General features: G+C 48.0%; 45 non-coding genes across 45 annotated transcripts; 36 read left to right on the top strand and 9 right to left on the bottom strand.

Annotated features, from left to right (window-relative positions):
• The first annotated feature begins 499 nt into the window (after positions 1–499).
• Positions 500–571, top strand: trnap-ugg (transfer RNA proline (anticodon UGG)). Its single transcript has one exon. It is a non-coding gene; the product is annotated as a tRNA-Pro (tRNA).
• Positions 572–668: 97 nt separating this feature from the next.
• Positions 669–742, top strand: trnai-aau (transfer RNA isoleucine (anticodon AAU)). The gene has a single exon. It is a non-coding gene; the product is annotated as a tRNA-Ile (tRNA).
• A 106-nt stretch (positions 743–848) lies between these two features.
• On the top strand, positions 849–921 carry trnaf-gaa (transfer RNA phenylalanine (anticodon GAA)). Its single transcript has one exon. It is a non-coding gene; the product is annotated as a tRNA-Phe (tRNA).
• A 135-nt stretch (positions 922–1,056) lies between these two features.
• On the top strand, positions 1,057–1,128 carry trnaq-uug (transfer RNA glutamine (anticodon UUG)). The gene has a single exon. It is a non-coding gene; the product is annotated as a tRNA-Gln (tRNA).
• An 857-nt stretch (positions 1,129–1,985) lies between these two features.
• trnaa-agc (transfer RNA alanine (anticodon AGC)) lies at positions 1,986–2,058 on the bottom strand. The gene has a single exon. It is a non-coding gene; the product is annotated as a tRNA-Ala (tRNA).
• An 816-nt stretch (positions 2,059–2,874) lies between these two features.
• On the top strand, positions 2,875–2,946 carry trnap-ugg (transfer RNA proline (anticodon UGG)). Its single transcript has one exon. It is a non-coding gene; the product is annotated as a tRNA-Pro (tRNA).
• Positions 2,947–3,043: 97 nt separating this feature from the next.
• Positions 3,044–3,117, top strand: trnai-aau (transfer RNA isoleucine (anticodon AAU)). Its single transcript has one exon. It is a non-coding gene; the product is annotated as a tRNA-Ile (tRNA).
• Positions 3,118–3,223: 106 nt separating this feature from the next.
• trnaf-gaa (transfer RNA phenylalanine (anticodon GAA)) lies at positions 3,224–3,296 on the top strand. The gene has a single exon. It is a non-coding gene; the product is annotated as a tRNA-Phe (tRNA).
• A 135-nt stretch (positions 3,297–3,431) lies between these two features.
• trnaq-uug (transfer RNA glutamine (anticodon UUG)) lies at positions 3,432–3,503 on the top strand. The gene has a single exon. It is a non-coding gene; the product is annotated as a tRNA-Gln (tRNA).
• Positions 3,504–4,360: 857 nt separating this feature from the next.
• On the bottom strand, positions 4,361–4,433 carry trnaa-agc (transfer RNA alanine (anticodon AGC)). Its single transcript has one exon. It is a non-coding gene; the product is annotated as a tRNA-Ala (tRNA).
• Positions 4,434–5,369: 936 nt separating this feature from the next.
• On the top strand, positions 5,370–5,441 carry trnap-ugg (transfer RNA proline (anticodon UGG)). The gene has a single exon. It is a non-coding gene; the product is annotated as a tRNA-Pro (tRNA).
• A 97-nt stretch (positions 5,442–5,538) lies between these two features.
• trnai-aau (transfer RNA isoleucine (anticodon AAU)) lies at positions 5,539–5,612 on the top strand. The gene has a single exon. It is a non-coding gene; the product is annotated as a tRNA-Ile (tRNA).
• Positions 5,613–5,718: 106 nt separating this feature from the next.
• Positions 5,719–5,791, top strand: trnaf-gaa (transfer RNA phenylalanine (anticodon GAA)). The gene has a single exon. It is a non-coding gene; the product is annotated as a tRNA-Phe (tRNA).
• Positions 5,792–5,926: 135 nt separating this feature from the next.
• trnaq-uug (transfer RNA glutamine (anticodon UUG)) lies at positions 5,927–5,998 on the top strand. Its single transcript has one exon. It is a non-coding gene; the product is annotated as a tRNA-Gln (tRNA).
• Positions 5,999–6,855: 857 nt separating this feature from the next.
• trnaa-agc (transfer RNA alanine (anticodon AGC)) lies at positions 6,856–6,928 on the bottom strand. Its single transcript has one exon. It is a non-coding gene; the product is annotated as a tRNA-Ala (tRNA).
• A 936-nt stretch (positions 6,929–7,864) lies between these two features.
• trnap-ugg (transfer RNA proline (anticodon UGG)) lies at positions 7,865–7,936 on the top strand. The gene has a single exon. It is a non-coding gene; the product is annotated as a tRNA-Pro (tRNA).
• A 97-nt stretch (positions 7,937–8,033) lies between these two features.
• Positions 8,034–8,107, top strand: trnai-aau (transfer RNA isoleucine (anticodon AAU)). The gene has a single exon. It is a non-coding gene; the product is annotated as a tRNA-Ile (tRNA).
• A 106-nt stretch (positions 8,108–8,213) lies between these two features.
• On the top strand, positions 8,214–8,286 carry trnaf-gaa (transfer RNA phenylalanine (anticodon GAA)). Its single transcript has one exon. It is a non-coding gene; the product is annotated as a tRNA-Phe (tRNA).
• Positions 8,287–8,421: 135 nt separating this feature from the next.
• On the top strand, positions 8,422–8,493 carry trnaq-uug (transfer RNA glutamine (anticodon UUG)). The gene has a single exon. It is a non-coding gene; the product is annotated as a tRNA-Gln (tRNA).
• Positions 8,494–9,350: 857 nt separating this feature from the next.
• On the bottom strand, positions 9,351–9,423 carry trnaa-agc (transfer RNA alanine (anticodon AGC)). The gene has a single exon. It is a non-coding gene; the product is annotated as a tRNA-Ala (tRNA).
• Positions 9,424–10,239: 816 nt separating this feature from the next.
• Positions 10,240–10,311, top strand: trnap-ugg (transfer RNA proline (anticodon UGG)). The gene has a single exon. It is a non-coding gene; the product is annotated as a tRNA-Pro (tRNA).
• A 97-nt stretch (positions 10,312–10,408) lies between these two features.
• On the top strand, positions 10,409–10,482 carry trnai-aau (transfer RNA isoleucine (anticodon AAU)). The gene has a single exon. It is a non-coding gene; the product is annotated as a tRNA-Ile (tRNA).
• A 106-nt stretch (positions 10,483–10,588) lies between these two features.
• trnaf-gaa (transfer RNA phenylalanine (anticodon GAA)) lies at positions 10,589–10,661 on the top strand. The gene has a single exon. It is a non-coding gene; the product is annotated as a tRNA-Phe (tRNA).
• A 135-nt stretch (positions 10,662–10,796) lies between these two features.
• trnaq-uug (transfer RNA glutamine (anticodon UUG)) lies at positions 10,797–10,868 on the top strand. The gene has a single exon. It is a non-coding gene; the product is annotated as a tRNA-Gln (tRNA).
• Positions 10,869–11,725: 857 nt separating this feature from the next.
• trnaa-agc (transfer RNA alanine (anticodon AGC)) lies at positions 11,726–11,798 on the bottom strand. The gene has a single exon. It is a non-coding gene; the product is annotated as a tRNA-Ala (tRNA).
• A 936-nt stretch (positions 11,799–12,734) lies between these two features.
• On the top strand, positions 12,735–12,806 carry trnap-ugg (transfer RNA proline (anticodon UGG)). The gene has a single exon. It is a non-coding gene; the product is annotated as a tRNA-Pro (tRNA).
• A 97-nt stretch (positions 12,807–12,903) lies between these two features.
• On the top strand, positions 12,904–12,977 carry trnai-aau (transfer RNA isoleucine (anticodon AAU)). The gene has a single exon. It is a non-coding gene; the product is annotated as a tRNA-Ile (tRNA).
• Positions 12,978–13,083: 106 nt separating this feature from the next.
• On the top strand, positions 13,084–13,156 carry trnaf-gaa (transfer RNA phenylalanine (anticodon GAA)). Its single transcript has one exon. It is a non-coding gene; the product is annotated as a tRNA-Phe (tRNA).
• A 135-nt stretch (positions 13,157–13,291) lies between these two features.
• trnaq-uug (transfer RNA glutamine (anticodon UUG)) lies at positions 13,292–13,363 on the top strand. Its single transcript has one exon. It is a non-coding gene; the product is annotated as a tRNA-Gln (tRNA).
• An 857-nt stretch (positions 13,364–14,220) lies between these two features.
• On the bottom strand, positions 14,221–14,293 carry trnaa-agc (transfer RNA alanine (anticodon AGC)). Its single transcript has one exon. It is a non-coding gene; the product is annotated as a tRNA-Ala (tRNA).
• Positions 14,294–15,229: 936 nt separating this feature from the next.
• On the top strand, positions 15,230–15,301 carry trnap-ugg (transfer RNA proline (anticodon UGG)). The gene has a single exon. It is a non-coding gene; the product is annotated as a tRNA-Pro (tRNA).
• A 97-nt stretch (positions 15,302–15,398) lies between these two features.
• On the top strand, positions 15,399–15,472 carry trnai-aau (transfer RNA isoleucine (anticodon AAU)). Its single transcript has one exon. It is a non-coding gene; the product is annotated as a tRNA-Ile (tRNA).
• A 106-nt stretch (positions 15,473–15,578) lies between these two features.
• Positions 15,579–15,651, top strand: trnaf-gaa (transfer RNA phenylalanine (anticodon GAA)). The gene has a single exon. It is a non-coding gene; the product is annotated as a tRNA-Phe (tRNA).
• A 135-nt stretch (positions 15,652–15,786) lies between these two features.
• Positions 15,787–15,858, top strand: trnaq-uug (transfer RNA glutamine (anticodon UUG)). The gene has a single exon. It is a non-coding gene; the product is annotated as a tRNA-Gln (tRNA).
• Positions 15,859–16,715: 857 nt separating this feature from the next.
• Positions 16,716–16,788, bottom strand: trnaa-agc (transfer RNA alanine (anticodon AGC)). The gene has a single exon. It is a non-coding gene; the product is annotated as a tRNA-Ala (tRNA).
• Positions 16,789–17,725: 937 nt separating this feature from the next.
• On the top strand, positions 17,726–17,797 carry trnap-ugg (transfer RNA proline (anticodon UGG)). Its single transcript has one exon. It is a non-coding gene; the product is annotated as a tRNA-Pro (tRNA).
• A 97-nt stretch (positions 17,798–17,894) lies between these two features.
• Positions 17,895–17,968, top strand: trnai-aau (transfer RNA isoleucine (anticodon AAU)). Its single transcript has one exon. It is a non-coding gene; the product is annotated as a tRNA-Ile (tRNA).
• A 106-nt stretch (positions 17,969–18,074) lies between these two features.
• On the top strand, positions 18,075–18,147 carry trnaf-gaa (transfer RNA phenylalanine (anticodon GAA)). The gene has a single exon. It is a non-coding gene; the product is annotated as a tRNA-Phe (tRNA).
• A 135-nt stretch (positions 18,148–18,282) lies between these two features.
• trnaq-uug (transfer RNA glutamine (anticodon UUG)) lies at positions 18,283–18,354 on the top strand. Its single transcript has one exon. It is a non-coding gene; the product is annotated as a tRNA-Gln (tRNA).
• An 857-nt stretch (positions 18,355–19,211) lies between these two features.
• Positions 19,212–19,284, bottom strand: trnaa-agc (transfer RNA alanine (anticodon AGC)). Its single transcript has one exon. It is a non-coding gene; the product is annotated as a tRNA-Ala (tRNA).
• A 936-nt stretch (positions 19,285–20,220) lies between these two features.
• Positions 20,221–20,292, top strand: trnap-ugg (transfer RNA proline (anticodon UGG)). Its single transcript has one exon. It is a non-coding gene; the product is annotated as a tRNA-Pro (tRNA).
• Positions 20,293–20,389: 97 nt separating this feature from the next.
• On the top strand, positions 20,390–20,463 carry trnai-aau (transfer RNA isoleucine (anticodon AAU)). The gene has a single exon. It is a non-coding gene; the product is annotated as a tRNA-Ile (tRNA).
• Positions 20,464–20,569: 106 nt separating this feature from the next.
• trnaf-gaa (transfer RNA phenylalanine (anticodon GAA)) lies at positions 20,570–20,642 on the top strand. Its single transcript has one exon. It is a non-coding gene; the product is annotated as a tRNA-Phe (tRNA).
• Positions 20,643–20,777: 135 nt separating this feature from the next.
• Positions 20,778–20,849, top strand: trnaq-uug (transfer RNA glutamine (anticodon UUG)). The gene has a single exon. It is a non-coding gene; the product is annotated as a tRNA-Gln (tRNA).
• An 857-nt stretch (positions 20,850–21,706) lies between these two features.
• trnaa-agc (transfer RNA alanine (anticodon AGC)) lies at positions 21,707–21,779 on the bottom strand. The gene has a single exon. It is a non-coding gene; the product is annotated as a tRNA-Ala (tRNA).
• Between the last annotated feature and the right edge of the window lie 377 nt (positions 21,780–22,156).

The following is a 22,156-nucleotide window of genomic DNA, read 5'->3' as shown; positions in this document are numbered from 1 at the left end:
GTCGAAGTTTACTTCACTTTGGAACATTGGTTCACGGATTTGCGCTGCGCAACGTCTTCACACATGGACAAGTGTGACATCATATACCTCTGTATACCTCTGTACACCTCTGTGTTAGTCACTTTGAACTGAACGTACACATACGCTCTGAACTTGAATCACGGAGGGATGTCATGTGATGTCCACTTCTCAGGGCACTTACGTTTGAATGGAACAAATGTCTGAAGCTATACGAGAAACATACAAAATCTGAAGAGCAGGGGGCTCGAGGACTGGAATTGAGAACCGCTGGTCTAAGTGACATCTGACAGTTTCAGCTGTCCTCCCTAACATCCCTCTACATGTTAGATACAGCCACCTTTTTAGGTCAGTTAAGAGGCCAACTTGCGTTCGTTAGCCTTTAACACTGTCTCGAGGTCTTTGATTGCTTCCACGTTAGTTCATGTTCCTTCTTTTATTGATGCTGCACTAGCTCTTTTTTCTCGGCCCAGCACAGGAAGGCTCGTTGGTCTAGGGGTATGATTCTCGCTTTGGGTGCGAGAGGTCCCGGGTTCAAATCCCGGACGAGCCCTTGGTCGGGATAAAACGTGAAGCTTTGTTGTCTCATTGCGTTCACTGACATTGAGGCAGTTTTTTATTCAATCGGGTAGAGACAGATGGCTAAGGGAGGCCGGTTAGCTCAGATGGTTAGAGCGTGGTGCTAATAACGCCAAGGTCGCGGGTTCGATCCCCGTACTGGCCAGCTGTTTTTATTGTCTGGGGGCTCATCTCTGCTCTGCTCTTCTCCTGTGACAAAGAGTAGGGTGATCTCACTGAAATCCCTGCTTGCTAAGCAGGAGCTTGTTGTGGCCGAAATAGCTCAGTTGGGAGAGCGTTAGACTGAAGATCTAAAGGTCCCTGGTTCGATCCCGGGTTTCGGCAAAATCTCCCACTCTTTTCCGTTTTTTGAGGCGGGCCAGTGACCAAAAATCACTGGGTTCCAACTTCTCTGTATAACTGCTTCCCCACTGCCACGGAGCTATCTGTTTCCCAGTTGGCCACCAAACAAGCAGTTTCGGTTCCATGGTGTAATGGTCAGCACTCTGGGCTTTGAATCCAGTGATCTGAGTTCGAATCTCGGTGGAACCTGTGTGCTTTCCTGCCGCAGGAAAAGATAAAAACAGCACTAGGTTGTCACTGGTGACAGTCTTTGTGGCCCTGTGCGCAACGGCTGCTCCAGGTAAGGTTTCATGGTGTAATGGTTAGCACTCTGAATCCAGTGATCTGAGTTCAAATCGCGGTGGGACCACTTTTTGCAACCAATTTGCGCAGGACCATGTCTGAAATACTTTTTGGCAGCTTTGAGTCCAAAAAAATTAACTAACGTAGAGACTGTGGCAGCTTTGCATCGATGCCCAGTCGGTCTCTTTAGGGCACTGGTTCTCAAACCTGTCCTGGAGGCACCCCTGCCCTGCACAGTTTGATTGTCTGCCTTATTAGACACACCCAAATAAGGTCTTGCGGTCTCTATAAAAGAGTTGATGATTTGAAACAGGTGTGATAGATGAGGGAAACATTCAAAATGTGTAGGGCAGGGGTGCCTCCAGGACAGGTTTGAAAACCACTGCTTTAGGGAACTGTGTGTAAAATGGCAATGTTTTGCAACCAATTTGCACAGGACCATGTCTGAAATACTTTTTGGCAGCTGTGAGCCCCAAAAAAAGCTAACGTGGGAGTGTCGCAGCATTGCGTCAGTGCTCAGTCGGTCTCTTTAGGGCAATGGTTTTCAAACCTTTCCTGGAGGCAACCCTGTCCTGAACATTTCGTATGTCTCCCTTATTAGACACACCCAAATCAGGTCTTGCAGTCTCTATTAATGAGCTGATGATTTGAAACTGGTGTGTTAGATGAGGGGAAATGCAAAATGTGCAGGGCAGGGATGCCTCCAGGAAAGGGTTGAAAACCACTGATTTAGGGATGTGTGAGTAAAAGGGCAGGAGCCAACTTGGAGAATGCGGGCATCGATCCCGCTACCTCTCGCATGCTAAGCGAGCGCTCTACCATTTGAGCTAATTCCCCTGGCCTTTCAAGAATGACGAGCATAGCTGCGAATGACCGGCTTGATGCAAAGAGGCCGTCCCTCCTCTGGGCTTGCACCTTTGCACTGGCCGCGATTGTGTTGTCGAATTAACAAAGAGATTTAGCTTTTGTGTTAAAGGACCTTCTCGGTCTTGTTACGCCAGTATGCATGTGCGGATTCTTGTATTATGCAGACCACCTTGCATCACTCGGGTCACGCAGACAACTTCTCACCTCTTTTTCTCACACTGACTTAAAGAATAAGGAAGCGGTTCTCCATTCCAGTCCTCGCTCCCCAAAGGTCTGCATATTTTGCATGTCTCTCTTTGTTAGCACACCTGATTTGGATAATCAGCTCATTAGAAGTGAGCTCCTTGCGATTGACATGGTCCCTACACAGTGTTCATTGCTCCCCACTCCCTGAGCAGGGGAAATCCGTCGAAGTTTACTTCTCTTTGGAACATTGGTTCTTGAATCATGGAGGGATGTCATGTGATGTCCACTTCTCAGGGCACTTACGTTTGAATGGAACAAAAGTCTGAAGCTATACGAGAAACATACAAAATCTGAAGAGCAGGGGGCTCGAGGACTGGAATTGAGAACCGCTGGTCTAAGTGACATCTGACAGTTTCAGCTGTCCTCCCTAACATCCCTCTACATGTTAGATACAGCCACATTTTTAGGTCAGTTAAGAGGCCAACTTGCGTTCGTTAGCCTTTAACACTGTCTCGAGGTCTTTGATTGCTTCCACGTTAGTTCATGTTCCTTCTTTTATTGATGCTGCACTAGCTCTTTTTTCTCGGCCCAGCACAGGAAGGCTCGTTGGTCTAGGGGTATGATTCTCGCTTTGGGTGCGAGAGGTCCCGGGTTCAAATCCCGGACGAGCCCTTGGTCGGGATAAAACGTGAAGCTTTGTTGTCTCATTGCGTTCACTGACATTGAGGCAGTTTTTTATTCAATCGGGTAGAGACAGATGGCTAAGGGAGGCCGGTTAGCTCAGATGGTTAGAGCGTGGTGCTAATAACGCCAAGGTCGCGGGTTCGATCCCCGTACTGGCCAGCTGTTTTTATTGTCTGGGGGCTCATCTCTGCTCTGCTCTTCTCCTGTGACAAAGAGTAGGGTGATCTCACTGAAATCCCTGCTTGCTAAGCAGGAGCTTGTTGTGGCCGAAATAGCTCAGTTGGGAGAGCGTTAGACTGAAGATCTAAAGGTCCCTGGTTCGATCCCGGGTTTCGGCAAAATCTCCCACTCTTTTCCGTTTTTTGAGGCGGGCCAGTGACCAAAAATCACTGGGTTCCAACTTCTCTGTATAACTGCTTCCCCACTGCCACGGAGCTATCTGTTTCCCAGTTGGCCACCAAACAAGCAGTTTCGGTTCCATGGTGTAATGGTCAGCACTCTGGGCTTTGAATCCAGTGATCTGAGTTCGAATCTCGGTGGAACCTGTGTGCTTTCCTGCCGCAGGAAAAGATAAAAACAGCACTAGGTTGTCACTGGTGACAGTCTTTGTGGCCCTGTGCGCAACGGCTGCTCCAGGTAAGGTTTCATGGTGTAATGGTTAGCACTCTGAATCCAGTGATCTGAGTTCAAATCGCGGTGGGACCACTTTTTGCAACCAATTTGCGCAGGACCATGTCTGAAATACTTTTTGGCAGCTTTGAGTCCAAAAAAATTAACTAACGTAGAGACTGTGGCAGCTTTGCATCGATGCCCAGTCGGTCTCTTTAGGGCACTGGTTCTCAAACCTGTCCTGGAGGCACCCCTGCCCTGCACAGTTTGATTGTCTGCCTTATTAGACACACCCAAATAAGGTCTTGCGGTCTCTATAAAAGAGTTGATGATTTGAAACAGGTGTGATAGATGAGGGAAACATTCAAAATGTGTAGGGCAGGGGTGCCTCCAGGACAGGTTTGAAAACCACTGCTTTAGGGAACTGTGTGTAAAATGGCAATGTTTTGCAACCAATTTGCACAGGACCATGTCTGAAATACTTTTTGGCAGCTGTGAGCCCCAAAAAAAGCTAACGTGGGAGTGTCGCAGCATTGCGTCAGTGCTCAGTCGGTCTCTTTAGGGCAATGGTTTTCAAACCTTTCCTGGAGGCAACCCTGTCCTGAACATTTCGTATGTCTCCCTTATTAGACACACCCAAATCAGGTCTTGCAGTCTCTATTAATGAGCTGATTATTTGAAACCGGTGTGTTAGATGAGGGGAAATGCAAAATGTGCAGGGCAGGGATGCCTCCAGGAAAGGGTTGAAAACCACTGATTTAGGGATGTGTGAGTAAAAGGGCAGGAGCCAACTTGGAGAATGCGGGCATCGATCCCGCTACCTCTCGCATGCTAAGCGAGCGCTCTACCATTTGAGCTAATTCCCCTGGCCTTTCAAGAATGACGAGCATAGCTGCGAATGACCGGCTTGATGCAAAGAGGCCGTCCCTCCTCTGGGCTTGCACCTTTGCACTGGCCGCGATTGTGTTGTCGAATTAACAAAGAGATTTAGCTTTTGTGTTAAAGGACCTTCTCGGTCTTGTTACGCCAGTATGCATGTGCGGATTCTTGTATTATGCAGACCACCTTGCATCACTCGGGTCACGCAGACAACTTCTCACCTCTTTTTCTCACACTGACTTAAAGAATAAGGAAGCGGTTCTCCATTCCAGTCCTCGCTCCCCAAAGGTCTGCATATTTTGCATGTCTCTCTTTGTTAGCACACCTGATTTGGATAATCAGCTCATTAGAAGTGAGCTCCTTGCGATTGACATGGTCCCTACACAGTGTTCATTGCTCCCCACTCCCTGAGCAGGGGAAATCCGTCGAAGTTTACTTCTCTTTGGAACATTGGTTCACGGATTTGCGCTGCGCAACGTCTTCACACATGGACAAGTGTGACATCATATACCTCTGTATACCTCTGTACACCTCTGTGCTAGTCACTTTGAACTGAACGTACACATACGCTCTGAACTTGAATCACGGAGGGATGTCATGTGATGTCCACTTCTCAGGGCACTTACGTTTGAATGGAACAAAAGTCTGAAGCTATACGAGAAACATACAAAATCTGAAGAGCAGGGGGCTCGAGGACTGGAATTGAGAACCGCTGGTCTAAGTGACATCTGACAGTTTCAGCTGTCCTCCCTAACATCCCTCTACATGTTAGATACAGCCACATTTTTAGGTCAGTTAAGAGGCCAACTTGCGTTCGTTAGCCTTTAACACTGTCTCGAGGTCTTTGATTGCTTCCACGTTAGTTCATGTTCCTTCTTTTATTGATGCTGCACTAGCTCTTTTTTCTCGGCCCAGCACAGGAAGGCTCGTTGGTCTAGGGGTATGATTCTCGCTTTGGGTGCGAGAGGTCCCGGGTTCAAATCCCGGACGAGCCCTTGGTCGGGATAAAACGTGAAGCTTTGTTGTCTCATTGCGTTCACTGACATTGAGGCAGTTTTTTATTCAATCGGGTAGAGACAGATGGCTAAGGGAGGCCGGTTAGCTCAGATGGTTAGAGCGTGGTGCTAATAACGCCAAGGTCGCGGGTTCGATCCCCGTACTGGCCAGCTGTTTTTATTGTCTGGGGGCTCATCTCTGCTCTGCTCTTCTCCTGTGACAAAGAGTAGGGTGATCTCACTGAAATCCCTGCTTGCTAAGCAGGAGCTTGTTGTGGCCGAAATAGCTCAGTTGGGAGAGCGTTAGACTGAAGATCTAAAGGTCCCTGGTTCGATCCCGGGTTTCGGCAAAATCTCCCACTCTTTTCCGTTTTTTGAGGCGGGCCAGTGACCAAAAATCACTGGGTTCCAACTTCTCTGTATAACTGCTTCCCCACTGCCACGGAGCTATCTGTTTCCCAGTTGGCCACCAAACAAGCAGTTTCGGTTCCATGGTGTAATGGTCAGCACTCTGGGCTTTGAATCCAGTGATCTGAGTTCGAATCTCGGTGGAACCTGTGTGCTTTCCTGCCGCAGGAAAAGATAAAAACAGCACTAGGTTGTCACTGGTGACAGTCTTTGTGGCCCTGTGCGCAACGGCTGCTCCAGGTAAGGTTTCATGGTGTAATGGTTAGCACTCTGAATCCAGTGATCTGAGTTCAAATCGCGGTGGGACCACTTTTTGCAACCAATTTGCGCAGGACCATGTCTGAAATACTTTTTGGCAGCTTTGAGTCCAAAAAAATTAACTAACGTAGAGACTGTGGCAGCTTTGCATCGATGCCCAGTCGGTCTCTTTAGGGCACTGGTTCTCAAACCTGTCCTGGAGGCACCCCTGCCCTGCACAGTTTGATTGTCTGCCTTATTAGACACACCCAAATAAGGTCTTGCGGTCTCTATAAAAGAGTTGATGATTTGAAACAGGTGTGATAGATGAGGGAAACATTCAAAATGTGTAGGGCAGGGGTGCCTCCAGGACAGGTTTGAAAACCACTGCTTTAGGGAACTGTGTGTAAAATGGCAATGTTTTGCAACCAATTTGCACAGGACCATGTCTGAAATACTTTTTGGCAGCTGTGAGCCCCAAAAAAAGCTAACGTGGGAGTGTCGCAGCATTGCGTCAGTGCTCAGTCGGTCTCTTTAGGGCAATGGTTTTCAAACCTTTCCTGGAGGCAACCCTGTCCTGAACATTTCGTATGTCTCCCTTATTAGACACACCCAAATCAGGTCTTGCAGTCTCTATTAATGAGCTGATTATTTGAAACTGGTGTGTTAGATGAGGGGAAATGCAAAATGTGCAGGGCAGGGATGCCTCCAGGAAAGGGTTGAAAACCACTGATTTAGGGATGTGTGAGTAAAAGGGCAGGAGCCAACTTGGAGAATGCGGGCATCGATCCCGCTACCTCTCGCATGCTAAGCGAGCGCTCTACCATTTGAGCTAATTCCCCTGGCCTTTCAAGAATGACGAGCATAGCTGCGAATGACCGGCTTGATGCAAAGAGGCCGTCCCTCCTCTGGGCTTGCACCTTTGCACTGGCCGCGATTGTGTTGTCGAATTAACAAAGAGATTTAGCTTTTGTGTTAAAGGACCTTCTCGGTCTTGTTACGCCAGTATGCATGTGCGGATTCTTGTATTATGCAGACCACCTTGCATCACTCGGGTCACGCAGACAACTTCTCACCTCTTTTTCTCACACTGACTTAAAGAATAAGGAAGCGGTTCTCCATTCCAGTCCTCGCTCCCCAAAGGTCTGCATATTTTGCATGTCTCTCTTTGTTAGCACACCTGATTTGGATAATCAGCTCATTAGAAGTGAGCTCCTTGCGATTGACATGGTCCCTACACAGTGTTCATTGCTCCCCACTCCCTGAGCAGGGGAAATCCGTCGAAGTTTACTTCTCTTTGGAACATTGGTTCACGGATTTGCGCTGCGCAACGTCTTCACACATGGACAAGTGTGACATCATATACCTCTGTATACCTCTGTACACCTCTGTGCTAGTCACTTTGAACTGAACGTACACATACGCTCTGAACTTGAATCATGGAGGGATGTCATGTGATGTCCACTTCTCAGGGCACTTACGTTTGAATGGAACAAAAGTCTGAAGCTATACGAGAAACATACAAAATCTGAAGAGCAGGGGGCTCGAGGACTGGAATTGAGAACCGCTGGTCTAAGTGACATCTGACAGTTTCAGCTGTCCTCCCTAACATCCCTCTACATGTTAGATACAGCCACATTTTTAGGTCAGTTAAGAGGCCAACTTGCGTTCGTTAGCCTTTAACACTGTCTCGAGGTCTTTGATTGCTTCCACGTTAGTTCATGTTCCTTCTTTTATTGATGCTGCACTAGCTCTTTTTTCTCGGCCCAGCACAGGAAGGCTCGTTGGTCTAGGGGTATGATTCTCGCTTTGGGTGCGAGAGGTCCCGGGTTCAAATCCCGGACGAGCCCTTGGTCGGGATAAAACGTGAAGCTTTGTTGTCTCATTGCGTTCACTAACATTAAGGCAGTTTTTTATTCAATTGGGTAGAGACAGATGGCTAAGGGAGGCCGGTTAGCTCAGATGGTTAGAGCGTGGTGCTAATAACGCCAAGGTCGCGGGTTCGATCCCCGTACTGGCCAGCTGTTTTTATTGTCTGGGGGCTCATCTCTGCTCTGCTCTTCTCCTGTGACAAAGAGTAGGGTGATCTCACTGAAATCCCTGCTTGCTAAGCAGGAGCTTGTTGTGGCCGAAATAGCTCAGTTGGGAGAGCGTTAGACTGAAGATCTAAAGGTCCCTGGTTCGATCCCGGGTTTCGGCAAAATCTCCCACTCTTTTCCGTTTTTTGAGGCGGGCCAGTGACCAAAAATCACTGGGTTCCAACTTCTCTGTATAACTGCTTCCCCACTGCCGCGGAGCTATCTGTTTCCCAGTTGGCCACCAAACAAGCAGTTTCGGTTCCATGGTGTAATGGTCAGCACTCTGGGTTTTGAATCCAGTGATCTGAGTTCGAATCTCGGTGGAACCTGTGTGCTTTCCTGCCGCAGGAAAAGATAAAAACAGCACTAGGTTGTCACTGGTGACAGTCTTTGTGGCCCTGTGCGCAACGGCTGCTCCAGGTAAGGTTTCATGGTGTAATGGTTAGCACTCTGAATCCAGTGATCCGAGTTCAAATCGCGGTGGGACCACTTTTTGCAACCAATTTGCGCAGGACCATGTCTGAAATACTTTTTGGCAGCTTTGAGTCCAAAAAAATTAACTAACGTAGAGACTGTGGCAGCATTGCATCGATGCCCAGTCGGTCTCTTTAGGGCACTGGTTCTCAAACCTGTCCTGGAGGCACCCCTGCCCTGCACAGTTTGATTGTCTGCCTTATTAGACACACCCAAATAAGGTCTTGCGGTCTCTATAAAAGAGTTGATGATTTGAAACAGGTGTGATAGATGAGGGAAACATTCAAAATGTGTAGGGCAGGGGTGCCTCCAGGACAGGTTTGAAAACCACTGCTTTAGGGAACTGTGTGTAAAATGGCAATGTTTTGCAACCAATTTGCACAGGACCATGTCTGAAATACTTTTTGGCAGCTGTGAGCCCCAAAAAAAGCTAACGTGGGAGTGTCGCAGCATTGCGTCAGTGCTCAGTCGGTCTCTTTAGGGCAATGGTTTTCAAACCTTTCCTGGAGGCAACCCTGTCCTGAACATTTCGTATGTCTCCCTTATTAGACACACCCAAATCAGGTCTTGCAGTCTCTATTAATGAGCTGATGATTTGAAACTGGTGTGTTAGATGAGGGGAAATGCAAAATGTGCAGGGCAGGGATGCCTCCAGGAAAGGGTTGAAAACCACTGATTTAGGGATGTGTGAGTAAAAGGGCAGGAGCCAACTTGGAGAATGCGGGCATCGATCCCGCTACCTCTCGCATGCTAAGCGAGCGCTCTACCATTTGAGCTAATTCCCCTGGCCTTTCAAGAATGACGAGCATAGCTGCGAATGACCGGCTTGATGCAAAGAGGCCGTCCCTCCTCTGGGCTTGCACCTTTGCACTGGCCGCGATTGTGTTGTCGAATTAACAAAGAGATTTAGCTTTTGTGTTAAAGGACCTTCTCGGTCTTGTTACGCCAGTATGCATGTGCGGATTCTTGTATTATGCAGACCACCTTGCATCACTCGGGTCACGCAGACAACTTCTCACCTCTTTTTCTCACACTGACTTAAAGAATAAGGAAGCGGTTCTCCATTCCAGTCCTCGCTCCCCAAAGGTCTGCATATTTTGCATGTCTCTCTTTGTTAGCACACCTGATTTGGATAATCAGCTCATTAGAAGTGAGCTCCTTGCGATTGACATGGTCCCTACACAGTGTTCATTGCTCCCCACTCCCTGAGCAGGGGAAATCCGTCGAAGTTTACTTCTCTTTGGAACATTGGTTCTTGAATCATGGAGGGATGTCATGTGATGTCCACTTCTCAGGGCACTTACGTTTGAATGGAACAAAAGTCTGAAGCTATACGAGAAACATACAAAATCTGAAGAGCAGGGGGCTCGAGGACTGGAATTGAGAACCGCTAGTCTAAGTGACATCTGACAGTTTCAGCTGTCCTCCCTAACATCCCTCTACATGTTAGATACAGCCACATTTTTAGGTCAGTTAAGAGGCCAACTTGCGTTCGTTAGCCTTTAACACTGTCTCGAGGTCTTTGATTGCTTCCACGTTAGTTCATGTTCCTTCTTTTATTGATGCTGCACTAGCTCTTTTTTCTCGGCCCAGCACAGGAAGGCTCGTTGGTCTAGGGGTATGATTCTCGCTTTGGGTGCGAGAGGTCCCGGGTTCAAATCCCGGACGAGCCCTTGGTCGGGATAAAACGTGAAGCTTTGTTGTCTCATTGCGTTCACTGACATTGAGGCAGTTTTTTATTCAATCGGGTAGAGACAGATGGCTAAGGGAGGCCGGTTAGCTCAGATGGTTAGAGCGTGGTGCTAATAACGCCAAGGTCGCGGGTTCGATCCCCGTACTGGCCAGCTGTTTTTATTGTCTGGGGGCTCATCTCTGCTCTGCTCTTCTCCTGTGACAAAGAGTAGGGTGATCTCACTGAAATCCCTGCTTGCTAAGCAGGAGCTTGTTGTGGCCGAAATAGCTCAGTTGGGAGAGCGTTAGACTGAAGATCTAAAGGTCCCTGGTTCGATCCCGGGTTTCGGCAAAATCTCCCACTCTTTTCCGTTTTTTGAGGCGGGCCAGTGACCAAAAATCACTGGGTTCCAACTTCTCTGTATAACTGCTTCCCCACTGCCACGGAGCTATCTGTTTCCCAGTTGGCCACCAAACAAGCAGTTTCGGTTCCATGGTGTAATGGTCAGCACTCTGGGCTTTGAATCCAGTGATCTGAGTTCGAATCTCGGTGGAACCTGTGTGCTTTCCTGCCGCAGGAAAAGATAAAAACAGCACTAGGTTGTCACTGGTGACAGTCTTTGTGGCCCTGTGCGCAACGGCTGCTCCAGGTAAGGTTTCATGGTGTAATGGTTAGCACTCTGAATCCAGTGATCTGAGTTCAAATCGCGGTGGGACCACTTTTTGCAACCAATTTGCGCAGGACCATGTCTGAAATACTTTTTGGCAGCTTTGAGTCCAAAAAAATTAACTAACGTAGAGACTGTGGCAGCTTTGCATCGATGCCCAGTCGGTCTCTTTAGGGCACTGGTTCTCAAACCTGTCCTGGAGGCACCCCTGCCCTGCACAGTTTGATTGTCTGCCTTATTAGACACACCCAAATAAGGTCTTGCGGTCTCTATAAAAGAGTTGATGATTTGAAACAGGTGTGATAGATGAGGGAAACATTCAAAATGTGTAGGGCAGGGGTGCCTCCAGGACAGGTTTGAAAACCACTGCTTTAGGGAACTGTGTGTAAAATGGCAATGTTTTGCAACCAATTTGCACAGGACCATGTCTGAAATACTTTTTGGCAGCTGTGAGCCCCAAAAAAAGCTAACGTGGGAGTGTCGCAGCATTGCGTCAGTGCTCAGTCGGTCTCTTTAGGGCAATGGTTTTCAAACCTTTCCTGGAGGCAACCCTGTCCTGAACATTTCGTATGTCTCCCTTATTAGACACACCCAAATCAGGTCTTGCAGTCTCTATTAATGAGCTGATTATTTGAAACTGGTGTGTTAGATGAGGGGAAATGCAAAATGTGCAGGGCAGGGATGCCTCCAGGAAAGGGTTGAAAACCACTGATTTAGGGATGTGTGAGTAAAAGGGCAGGAGCCAACTTGGAGAATGCGGGCATCGATCCCGCTACCTCTCGCATGCTAAGCGAGCGCTCTACCATTTGAGCTAATTCCCCTGGCCTTTCAAGAATGACGAGCATAGCTGCGAATGACCGGCTTGATGCAAAGAGGCCGTCCCTCCTCTGGGCTTGCACCTTTGCACTGGCCGCGATTGTGTTGTCGAATTAACAAAGAGATTTAGCTTTTGTGTTAAAGGACCTTCTCGGTCTTGTTACGCCAGTATGCATGTGCGGATTCTTGTATTATGCAGACCACCTTGCATCACTCGGGTCACGCAGACAACTTCTCACCTCTTTTTCTCACACTGACTTAAAGAATAAGGAAGCGGTTCTCCATTCCAGTCCTCGCTCCCCAAAGGTCTGCATATTTTGCATGTCTCTCTTTGTTAGCACACCTGATTTGGATAATCAGCTCATTAGAAGTGAGCTCCTTGCGATTGACATGGTCCCTACACAGTGTTCATTGCTCCCCACTCCCTGAGCAGGGGAAATCCGTCGAAGTTTACTTCTCTTTGGAACATTGGTTCACGGATTTGCGCTGCGCAACGTCTTCACACATGGACAAGTGTGACATCATATACCTCTGTATACCTCTGTACACCTCTGTGCTAGTCACTTTGAACTGAACGTACACATACGCTCTGAACTTGAATCATGGAGGGATGTCATGTGATGTCCACTTCTCAGGGCACTTACGTTTGAATGGAACAAAAGTCTGAAGCTATACGAGAAACATACAAAATCTGAAGAGCAGGGGGCTCGAGGACTGGAATTGAGAACCGCTGGTCTAAGTGACATCTGACAGTTTCAGCTGTCCTCCCTAACATCCCTCTACATGTTAGATACAGCCACATTTTTAGGTCAGTTAAGAGGCCAACTTGCGTTCGTTAGCCTTTAACACTGTCTCGAGGTCTTTGATTGCTTCCACGTTAGTTCATGTTCCTTCTTTTATTGATGCTGCACTAGCTCTTTTTTCTCGGCCCAGCACAGGAAGGCTCGTTGGTCTAGGGGTATGATTCTCGCTTTGGGTGCGAGAGGTCCCGGGTTCAAATCCCGGACGAGCCCTTGGTCGGGATAAAACGTGAAGCTTTGTTGTCTCATTGCGTTCACTAACATTAAGGCAGTTTTTTATTCAATCGGGTAGAGACAGATGGCTAAGGGAGGCCGGTTAGCTCAGATGGTTAGAGCGTGGTGCTAATAACGCCAAGGTCGCGGGTTCGATCCCCGTACTGGCCAGCTGTTTTTATTGTCTGGGGGCTCATCTCTGCTCTGCTCTTCTCCTGTGACAAAGAGTAGGGTGATCTCACTGAAATCCCTGCTTGCTAAGCAGGAGCTTGTTGTGGCCGAAATAGCTCAGTTGGGAGAGCGTTAGACTGAAGATCTAAAGGTCCCTGGTTCGATCCCGGGTTTCGGCAAAATCTCCCACTCTTTTCCGTTTTTTGAGGCGGGCCAGTGACCAAAAATCACTGGGTTCCAACTTCTCTGTATAACTGCTTCCCCACTGCCGCGGAGCTATCTGTTTCCCAGTTGGCCACCAAACAAGCAGTTTCGGTTCCATGGTGTAATGGTCAGCACTCTGGGTTTTGAATCCAGTGATCTGAGTTCGAATCTCGGTGGAACCTGTGTGCTTTCCTGCCGCAGGAAAAGATAAAAACAGCACTAGGTTGTCACTGGTGACAGTCTTTGTGGCCCTGTGCGCAACGGCTGCTCCAGGTAAGGTTTCATGGTGTAATGGTTAGCACTCTGAATCCAGTGATCCGAGTTCAAATCGCGGTGGGACCACTTTTTGCAACCAATTTGCGCAGGACCATGTCTGAAATACTTTTTGGCAGCTTTGAGTCCAAAAAAATTAACTAACGTAGAGACTGTGGCAGCATTGCATCGATGCCCAGTCGGTCTCTTTAGGGCACTGGTTCTCAAACCTGTCCTGGAGGCACCCCTGCCCTGCACAGTTTGATTGTCTGCCTTATTAGACACACCCAAATAAGGTCTTGCGGTCTCTATAAAAGAGTTGATGATTTGAAACAGGTGTGATAGATGAGGGAAACATTCAAAATGTGTAGGGCAGGGGTGCCTCCAGGACAGGTTTGAAAACCACTGCTTTAGGGAACTGTGTGTAAAATGGCAATGTTTTGCAACCAATTTGCACAGGACCATGTCTGAAATACTTTTTGGCAGCTGTGAGCCCCAAAAAAAGCTAACGTGGGAGTGTCGCAGCATTGCGTCAGTGCTCAGTCGGTCTCTTTAGGGCAATGGTTTTCAAACCTTTCCTGGAGGCAACCCTGTCCTGAACATTTCGTATGTCTCCCTTATTAGACACACCCAAATCAGGTCTTGCAGTCTCTATTAATGAGCTGATTATTTGAAACTGGTGTGTTAGATGAGGGGAAATGCAAAATGTGCAGGGCAGGGATGCCTCCAGGAAAGGGTTGAAAACCACTGATTTAGGGATGTGTGAGTAAAAGGGCAGGAGCCAACTTGGAGAATGCGGGCATCGATCCCGCTACCTCTCGCATGCTAAGCGAGCGCTCTACCATTTGAGCTAATTCCCCTGGCCTTTCAAGAATGACGAGCATAGCTGCGAATGACCGGCTTGATGCAAAGAGGCCGTCCCTCCTCTGGGCTTGCACCTTTGCACTGGCCGCGATTGTGTTGTCGAATTAACAAAGAGATTTAGCTTTTGTGTTAAAGGACCTTCTCGGTCTTGTTACGCCAGTATGCATGTGCGGATTCTTGTATTATGCAGACCACCTTGCATCACTCGGGTCACGCAGACAACTTCTCACCTCTTTTTCTCACACTGACTTAAAGAATAAGGAAGCGGTTCTCCATTCCAGTCCTCGCTCCCCAAAGGTCTGCATATTTTGCATGTCTCTCTTTGTTAGCACACCTGATTTGGATAATCAGCTCATTAGAAGTGAGCTCCTTGCGATTGACATGGTCCCTACACAGTGTTCATTGCTCCCCACTCCCTGAGCAGGGGAAATCCGTCGAAGTTTACTTCTCTTTGGAACATTGGTTCACGGATTTGCGCTGCGCAACGTCTTCACACATGGACAAGTGTGACATCATATACCTCTGTATACCTCTGTACACCTCTGTGCTAGTCACTTTGAACTGAACGTACACATACGCTCTGAACTTGAATCACGGAGGGATGTCATGTGATGTCCACTTCTCAGGGCACTTACGTTTGAATGGAACAAAAGTCTGAAGCTATACGAGAAACATACAAAATCTGAAGAGCAGGGGGCTCGAGGACTGGAATTGAGAACCGCTGGTCTAAGTGACATCTGACAGTTTCAGCTGTCCTCCCTAACATCCCTCTACATGTTAGATACAGCCACATTTTTAGGTCAGTTAAGAGGCCAACTTGCGTTCGTTAGCCTTTAACACTGTCTCGAGGTCTTTGATTGCTTCCACGTTAGTTCATGTTCCTTCTTTTATTGATGCTGCACTAGCTCTTTTTTCTCGGCCCAGCACAGGAAGGCTCGTTGGTCTAGGGGTATGATTCTCGCTTTGGGTGCGAGAGGTCCCGGGTTCAAATCCCGGACGAGCCCTTGGTCGGGATAAAACGTGAAGCTTTGTTGTCTCATTGCGTTCACTGACATTGAGGCAGTTTTTTATTCAATCGGGTAGAGACAGATGGCTAAGGGAGGCCGGTTAGCTCAGATGGTTAGAGCGTGGTGCTAATAACGCCAAGGTCGCGGGTTCGATCCCCGTACTGGCCAGCTGTTTTTATTGTCTGGGGGCTCATCTCTGCTCTGCTCTTCTCCTGTGACAAAGAGTAGGGTGATCTCACTGAAATCCCTGCTTGCTAAGCAGGAGCTTGTTGTGGCCGAAATAGCTCAGTTGGGAGAGCGTTAGACTGAAGATCTAAAGGTCCCTGGTTCGATCCCGGGTTTCGGCAAAATCTCCCACTCTTTTCCGTTTTTTGAGGCGGGCCAGTGACCAAAAATCACTGGGTTCCAACTTCTCTGTATAACTGCTTCCCCACTGCCACGGAGCTATCTGTTTCCCAGTTGGCCACCAAACAAGCAGTTTCGGTTCCATGGTGTAATGGTCAGCACTCTGGGTTTTGAATCCAGTGATCTGAGTTCGAATCTCGGTGGAACCTGTGTGCTTTCCTGCCGCAGGAAAAGATAAAAACAGCACTAGGTTGTCACTGGTGACAGTCTTTGTGGCCCTGTGCGCAACGGCTGCTCCAGGTAAGGTTTCATGGTGTAATGGTTAGCACTCTGAATCCAGTGATCCGAGTTCAAATCGCGGTGGGACCACTTTTTGCAACCAATTTGCGCAGGACCATGTCTGAAATACTTTTTGGCAGCTTTGAGTCCAAAAAAATTAACTAACGTAGAGACTGTGGCAGCATTGCATCGATGCCCAGTCGGTCTCTTTAGGGCACTGGTTCTCAAACCTGTCCTGGAGGCACCCCTGCCCTGCACAGTTTGATTGTCTGCCTTATTAGACACACCCAAATAAGGTCTTGCGGTCTCTATAAAAGAGTTGATGATTTGAAACAGGTGTGATAGATGAGGGAAACATTCAAAATGTGTAGGGCAGGGGTGCCTCCAGGACAGGTTTGAAAACCACTGCTTTAGGGAACTGTGTGTAAAATGGCAATGTTTTGCAACCAATTTGCACAGGACCATGTCTGAAATACTTTTTGGCAGCTGTGAGCCCCAAAAAAAGCTAACGTGGGAGTGTCGCAGCATTGCGTCAGTGCTCAGTCGGTCTCTTTAGGGCAATGGTTTTCAAACCTTTCCTGGAGGCAACCCTGTCCTGAACATTTCGTATGTCTCCCTTATTAGACACACCCAAATCAGGTCTTGCAGTCTCTATTAATGAGCTGATGATTTGAAACTGGTGTGTTAGATGAGGGGAAATGCAAAATGTGCAGGGCAGGGATGCCTCCAGGAAAGGGTTGAAAACCACTGATTTAGGGATGTGTGAGTAAAAGGGCAGGAGCCAACTTGGAGAATGCGGGCATCGATCCCGCTACCTCTCGCATGCTAAGCGAGCGCTCTACCATTTGAGCTAATTCCCCTGGCCTTTCAAGAATGACGAGCATAGCTGGGAATGACCGGCTTGATGCAAAGAGGCCGTCCCTCCTCTGGGCTTGCACCTTTGCACTGGCCGCGATTGTGTTATCGAATTAACAAAGAGATTTAGCTTTTGTGTTAAAGGACCTTCTCGGTCTTGTTACGCCAGTATGCATGTGCGGATTCTTGTATTATGCAGACCACCTTGCATCACTCGGGTCACGCAGACAACTTCTCACCTCTTTTTCTCACACTGACTTAAAGAATAAGGAAGCGGTTCTCCATTCCAGTCCTCGCTCCCCAAAGGTCTGCATATTTTGCATGTCTCTCTTTGTTAGCACACCTGATTTGGATAATCAGCTCATTAGAAGTGAGCTCCTTGCGATTGACATGGTCCCTACACAGTGTTCATTGCTCCCCACTCCCTGAGCAGGGGAAATCCGTCGAAGTTTACTTCACTTTGGAACATTGGTTCACGGATTTGCGCTGCGCAACGTCTTCACACATGGACAAGTGTGACATCATATACCTCTGTATACCTCTGTACACCTCTGTGTTAGTCACTTTGAACTGAACGTACACATACGCTCTGAACTTGAATCACGGAGGGATGTCATGTGATGTCCACTTCTCAGGGCACTTACGTTTGAATGGAACAAATGTCTGAAGCTATACGAGAAACATACAAAATCTGAAGAGCAGGGGGCTCGAGGACTGGAATTGAGAACCGCTGGTCTAAGTGACATCTGACAGTTTCAGCTGTCCTCCCTAACATCCCTTCTACATGTTAGATACAGCCACCTTTTTAGGTCAGTTAAGAGGCCAACTTGCGTTCGTTAGCCTTTAACACTGTCTCGAGGTCTTTGATTGCTTCCACGTTAGTTCATGTTCCTTCTTTTATTGATGCTGCACTAGCTCTTTTTTCTCGGCCCAGCACAGGAAGGCTCGTTGGTCTAGGGGTATGATTCTCGCTTTGGGTGCGAGAGGTCCCGGGTTCAAATCCCGGACGAGCCCTTGGTCGGGATAAAACGTGAAGCTTTGTTGTCTCATTGCGTTCACTAACATTGAGGCAGTTTTTTATTCAATCGGGTAGAGACAGATGGCTAAGGGAGGCCGGTTAGCTCAGATGGTTAGAGCGTGGTGCTAATAACGCCAAGGTCGCGGGTTCGATACCCGTACTGGCCAGCTGTTTTTATTGTCTGGGGGCTCATCTCTGCTCTGCTCTTCTCCTGTGACAAAGAGTAGGGTGATCTCACTGAAATCCCTGCTTGCTAAGCAGGAGCTTGTTGTGGCCGAAATAGCTCAGTTGGGAGAGCGTTAGACTGAAGATCTAAAGGTCCCTGGTTCGATCCCGGGTTTCGGCAAAATCTCCCACTCTTTTCCGTTTTTTGAGGCGGGCCAGTGACCAAAAATCACTGGGTTCCAACTTCTCTGTATAACTGCTTCCCCACTGCCGCGGAGCTATCTGTTTCCCAGTTGGCCACCAAACAAGCAGTTTCGGTTCCATGGTGTAATGGTCAGCACTCTGGGCTTTGAATCCAGTGATCTGAGTTCGAATCTCGGTGGAACCTGTGTGATTTCTTGCCGCAGGAAAAGATAAAAACAGCACTAGGTTGTCACTGGTGACAGTCTTTGTGGCCCTGTGAGCAACGGCTGCTCCAGGTAAGGTTTCATGGTGTAATGGTTAGCACTCTGAATCCAGTGATCCGAGTTCAAATTGCGGTGGGACCACTTTTTGCAACCAATTTGCGCAGGACCATGTCTGAAATACTTTTTGGCAGCTTTGAGTCCAAAAAAATTAACTAACGTAGAGACTGTGGCAGCATTGCATCGATGCCCAGTCGGTCTCTTTAGGGCACTGGTTCTCAAACCTGTCCTGGAGGCACCCCTGCCCTGCACAGTTTGATTGTCTGCCTTATTAGACACACCCAAATAAGGTCTTGCGGTCTCTATAAAAGAGTTGATGATTTGAAACAGGTGTGATAGATGAGGGAAACATTCAAAATGTGTAGGGCAGGGGTGCCTCCAGGACAGGTTTGAAAACCACTGCTTTAGGGAACTGTGTGTAAAATGGCAATGTTTTGCAACCAATTTGCACAGGACCATGTCTGAAATACTTTTTGGCAGCTGTGAGCCCCAAAAAAAGCTAACGTGGGAGTGTCGCAGCATTGCGTCAGTGCTCAGTCGGTCTCTTTAGGGCAATGGTTTTCAAACCTTTCCTGGAGGCAACCCTGTCCTGAACATTTCGTATGTCTCCCTTATTAGACACACCCAAATCAGGTCTTGCAGTCTCTATTAATGAGCTGATGATTTGAAACTGGTGTGTTAGATGAGGGGAAATGCAAAATGTGCAGGGCAGGGATGCCTCCAGGAAAGGGTTGAAAACCACTGATTTAGGGATGTGTGAGTAATAGGGCAGGAGCCAACTTGGAGAATGCGGGCATCGATCCCGCTATCTCTCGCATGCTAAGCGAGCGCTCTACCATTTGAGCTAATTCCCCTGGCCTTTCAAGAATGACGAGCATAGCTGCGAATGACCGGCTTGATGCAAAGAGGCCGTCCCTCCTCTGGGCTTGCACCTTTGCACTGGCCGCGATTGTGTTGTCGAATTAACAAAGAGATTTAGCTTTTGTGTTAAAGGACCTTCTCGGTCTTGTTACGCCAGTATGCATGTGCGGATTCTTGTATTATGCAGACCACCTTGCATCACTCGGGTCACGCAGACAACTTCTCACCTCTTTTTCTCACACTGACTTAAAGTATAAGGAAGCGGTTCTCCATTCCAGTCCTCGCTCCCCAAAGGTCTGCATATTTTGCATGTCTCTCTTTGTTAGCACACCTGATTTGGATAATCAGCTCATTAGAAGTGAGCTCCTTGCGATTGACATGGTCCCTACACAGTGTTCATTGCTCCCCACTCCCTGAGCAGGGGAAATCCGTCGAAGTTTACTTCACTTTGGAACATTGGTTCACGGATTTGCGCTGCGCAACGTCTTCACACATGGACAAGTGTGACATCATATACCTCTGTAAACCTCTGTACACCTCTGTGTTAGTCACTTTGAACTGAACGTACACATACGCTCTGAACTTGAATCACGGAGGGATGTCATGTGATGTCCACTTCTCAGGGCACTTACGTTTGAATGGAACAAATGTCTGAAGCTATACGAGAAACATACAAAATCTGAAGAGCAGGGGGCTCGAGGACTGGAATTGAGAACCGCTGGTCTAAGTGACATCTGACAGTTTCAGCTGTCCTCCCTAACATCCCTCTACATGTTAGATACAGCCACATTTTTAGGTCAGTTAAGAGGCCAACTTGCGTTCGTTAGCCTTTAACACTGTCTCGAGGTCTTTGATTGCTTCCACGTTAGTTCATGTTCCTTCTTTTATTGATGCTGCACTAGCTCTTTTTTCTCGGCCCAGCACAGGAAGGCTCGTTGGTCTAGGGGTATGATTCTCGCTTTGGGTGCGAGAGGTCCCGGGTTCAAATCCCGGACGAGCCCTTGGTCGGGATAAAACGTGAAGCTTTGTTGTCTCATTGCGTTCACTAACATTAAGGCAGTTTTTTATTCAATCGGGTAGAGACAGATGGCTAAGGGAGGCCGGTTAGCTCAGATGGTTAGAGCGTGGTGCTAATAACGCCAAGGTCGCGGGTTCGATCCCCGTACTGGCCAGCTGTTTTTATTGTCTGGGGGCTCATCTCTGCTCTGCTCTTCTCCTGTGACAAAGAGTAGGGTGATCTCACTGAAATCCCTGCTTGCTAAGCAGGAGCTTGTTGTGGCCGAAATAGCTCAGTTGGGAGAGCGTTAGACTGAAGATCTAAAGGTCCCTGGTTCGATCCCGGGTTTCGGCAAAATCTCCCACTCTTTTCCGTTTTTTGAGGCGGGCCAGTGACCAAAAATCACTGGGTTCCAACTTCTCTGTATAACTGCTTCCCCACTGCCGCGGAGCTATCTGTTTCCCAGTTGGCCACCAAACAAGCAGTTTCGGTTCCATGGTGTAATGGTCAGCACTCTGGGTTTTGAATCCAGTGATCTGAGTTCGAATCTCGGTGGAACCTGTGTGCTTTCCTGCCGCAGGAAAAGATAAAAACAGCACTAGGTTGTCACTGGTGACAGTCTTTGTGGCCCTGTGCGCAACGGCTGCTCCAGGTAAGGTTTCATGGTGTAATGGTTAGCACTCTGAATCCAGTGATCCGAGTTCAAATCGCGGTGGGACCACTTTTTGCAACCAATTTGCGCAGGACCATGTCTGAAATACTTTTTGGCAGCTTTGAGTCCAAAAAAATTAACTAACGTAGAGACTGTGGCAGCATTGCATCGATGCCCAGTCGGTCTCTTTAGGGCACTGGTTCTCAAACCTGTCCTGGAGGCACCCCTGCCCTGCACAGTTTGATTGTCTGCCTTATTAGACACACCCAAATAAGGTCTTGCGGTCTCTATAAAAGAGTTGATGATTTGAAACAGGTGTGATAGATGAGGGAAACATTCAAAATGTGTAGGGCAGGGGTGCCTCCAGGACAGGTTTGAAAACCACTGCTTTAGGGAACTGTGTGTAAAATGGCAATGTTTTGCAACCAATTTGCACAGGACCATGTCTGAAATACTTTTTGGCAGCTGTGAGCCCCAAAAAAAGCTAACGTGGGAGTGTCGCAGCATTGCGTCAGTGCTCAGTCGGTCTCTTTAGGGCAATGGTTTTCAAACCTTTCCTGGAGGCAACCCTGTCCTGAACATTTCGTATGTCTCCCTTATTAGACACACCCAAATCAGGTCTTGCAGTCTCTATTAATGAGCTGATGATTTGAAACTGGTGTGTTAGATGAGGGGAAATGCAAAATGTGCAGGGCAGGGATGCCTCCAGGAAAGGGTTGAAAACCACTGATTTAGGGATGTGTGAGTAAAAGGGCAGGAGCCAACTTGGAGAATGCGGGCATCGATCCCGCTACCTCTCGCATGCTAAGCGAGCGCTCTACCATTTGAGCTAATTCCCCTGGCCTTTCAAGAATGACGAGCATAGCTGGGAATGACCGGCTTGATGCAAAGAGGCCGTCCCTCCTCTGGGCTTGCACCTTTGCACTGGCCGCGATTGTGTTATCGAATTAACAAAGAGATTTAGCTTTTGTGTTAAAGGACCTTCTCGGTCTTGTTACGCCAGTATGCATGTGCGGATTCTTGTATTATGCAGACCACCTTGCATCACTCGGGTCACGCAGACAACTTCTCACCTCTTTTTCTCACACTGACTTAAAGAATAAGGAAGCGGTTCTCCATTCCAGTCCTCGCTCCCCAAAGGTCTGCATATTTTGCATGTCTCTCTTTGTTAGCACACCTGATTTGGATAATCAGCTCATTAGAAGTGAGCTCCTTG

The sequence above is a fragment of the Carassius gibelio genome, chromosome B10, assembly GCF_023724105.1.
Source record: "Carassius gibelio isolate Cgi1373 ecotype wild population from Czech Republic chromosome B10, carGib1.2-hapl.c, whole genome shotgun sequence".
NCBI lineage: Eukaryota > Metazoa > Chordata > Actinopteri > Cypriniformes > Cyprinidae > Carassius > Carassius gibelio.
This window is presented reverse-complemented; position numbering and strand designations above follow the sequence as displayed.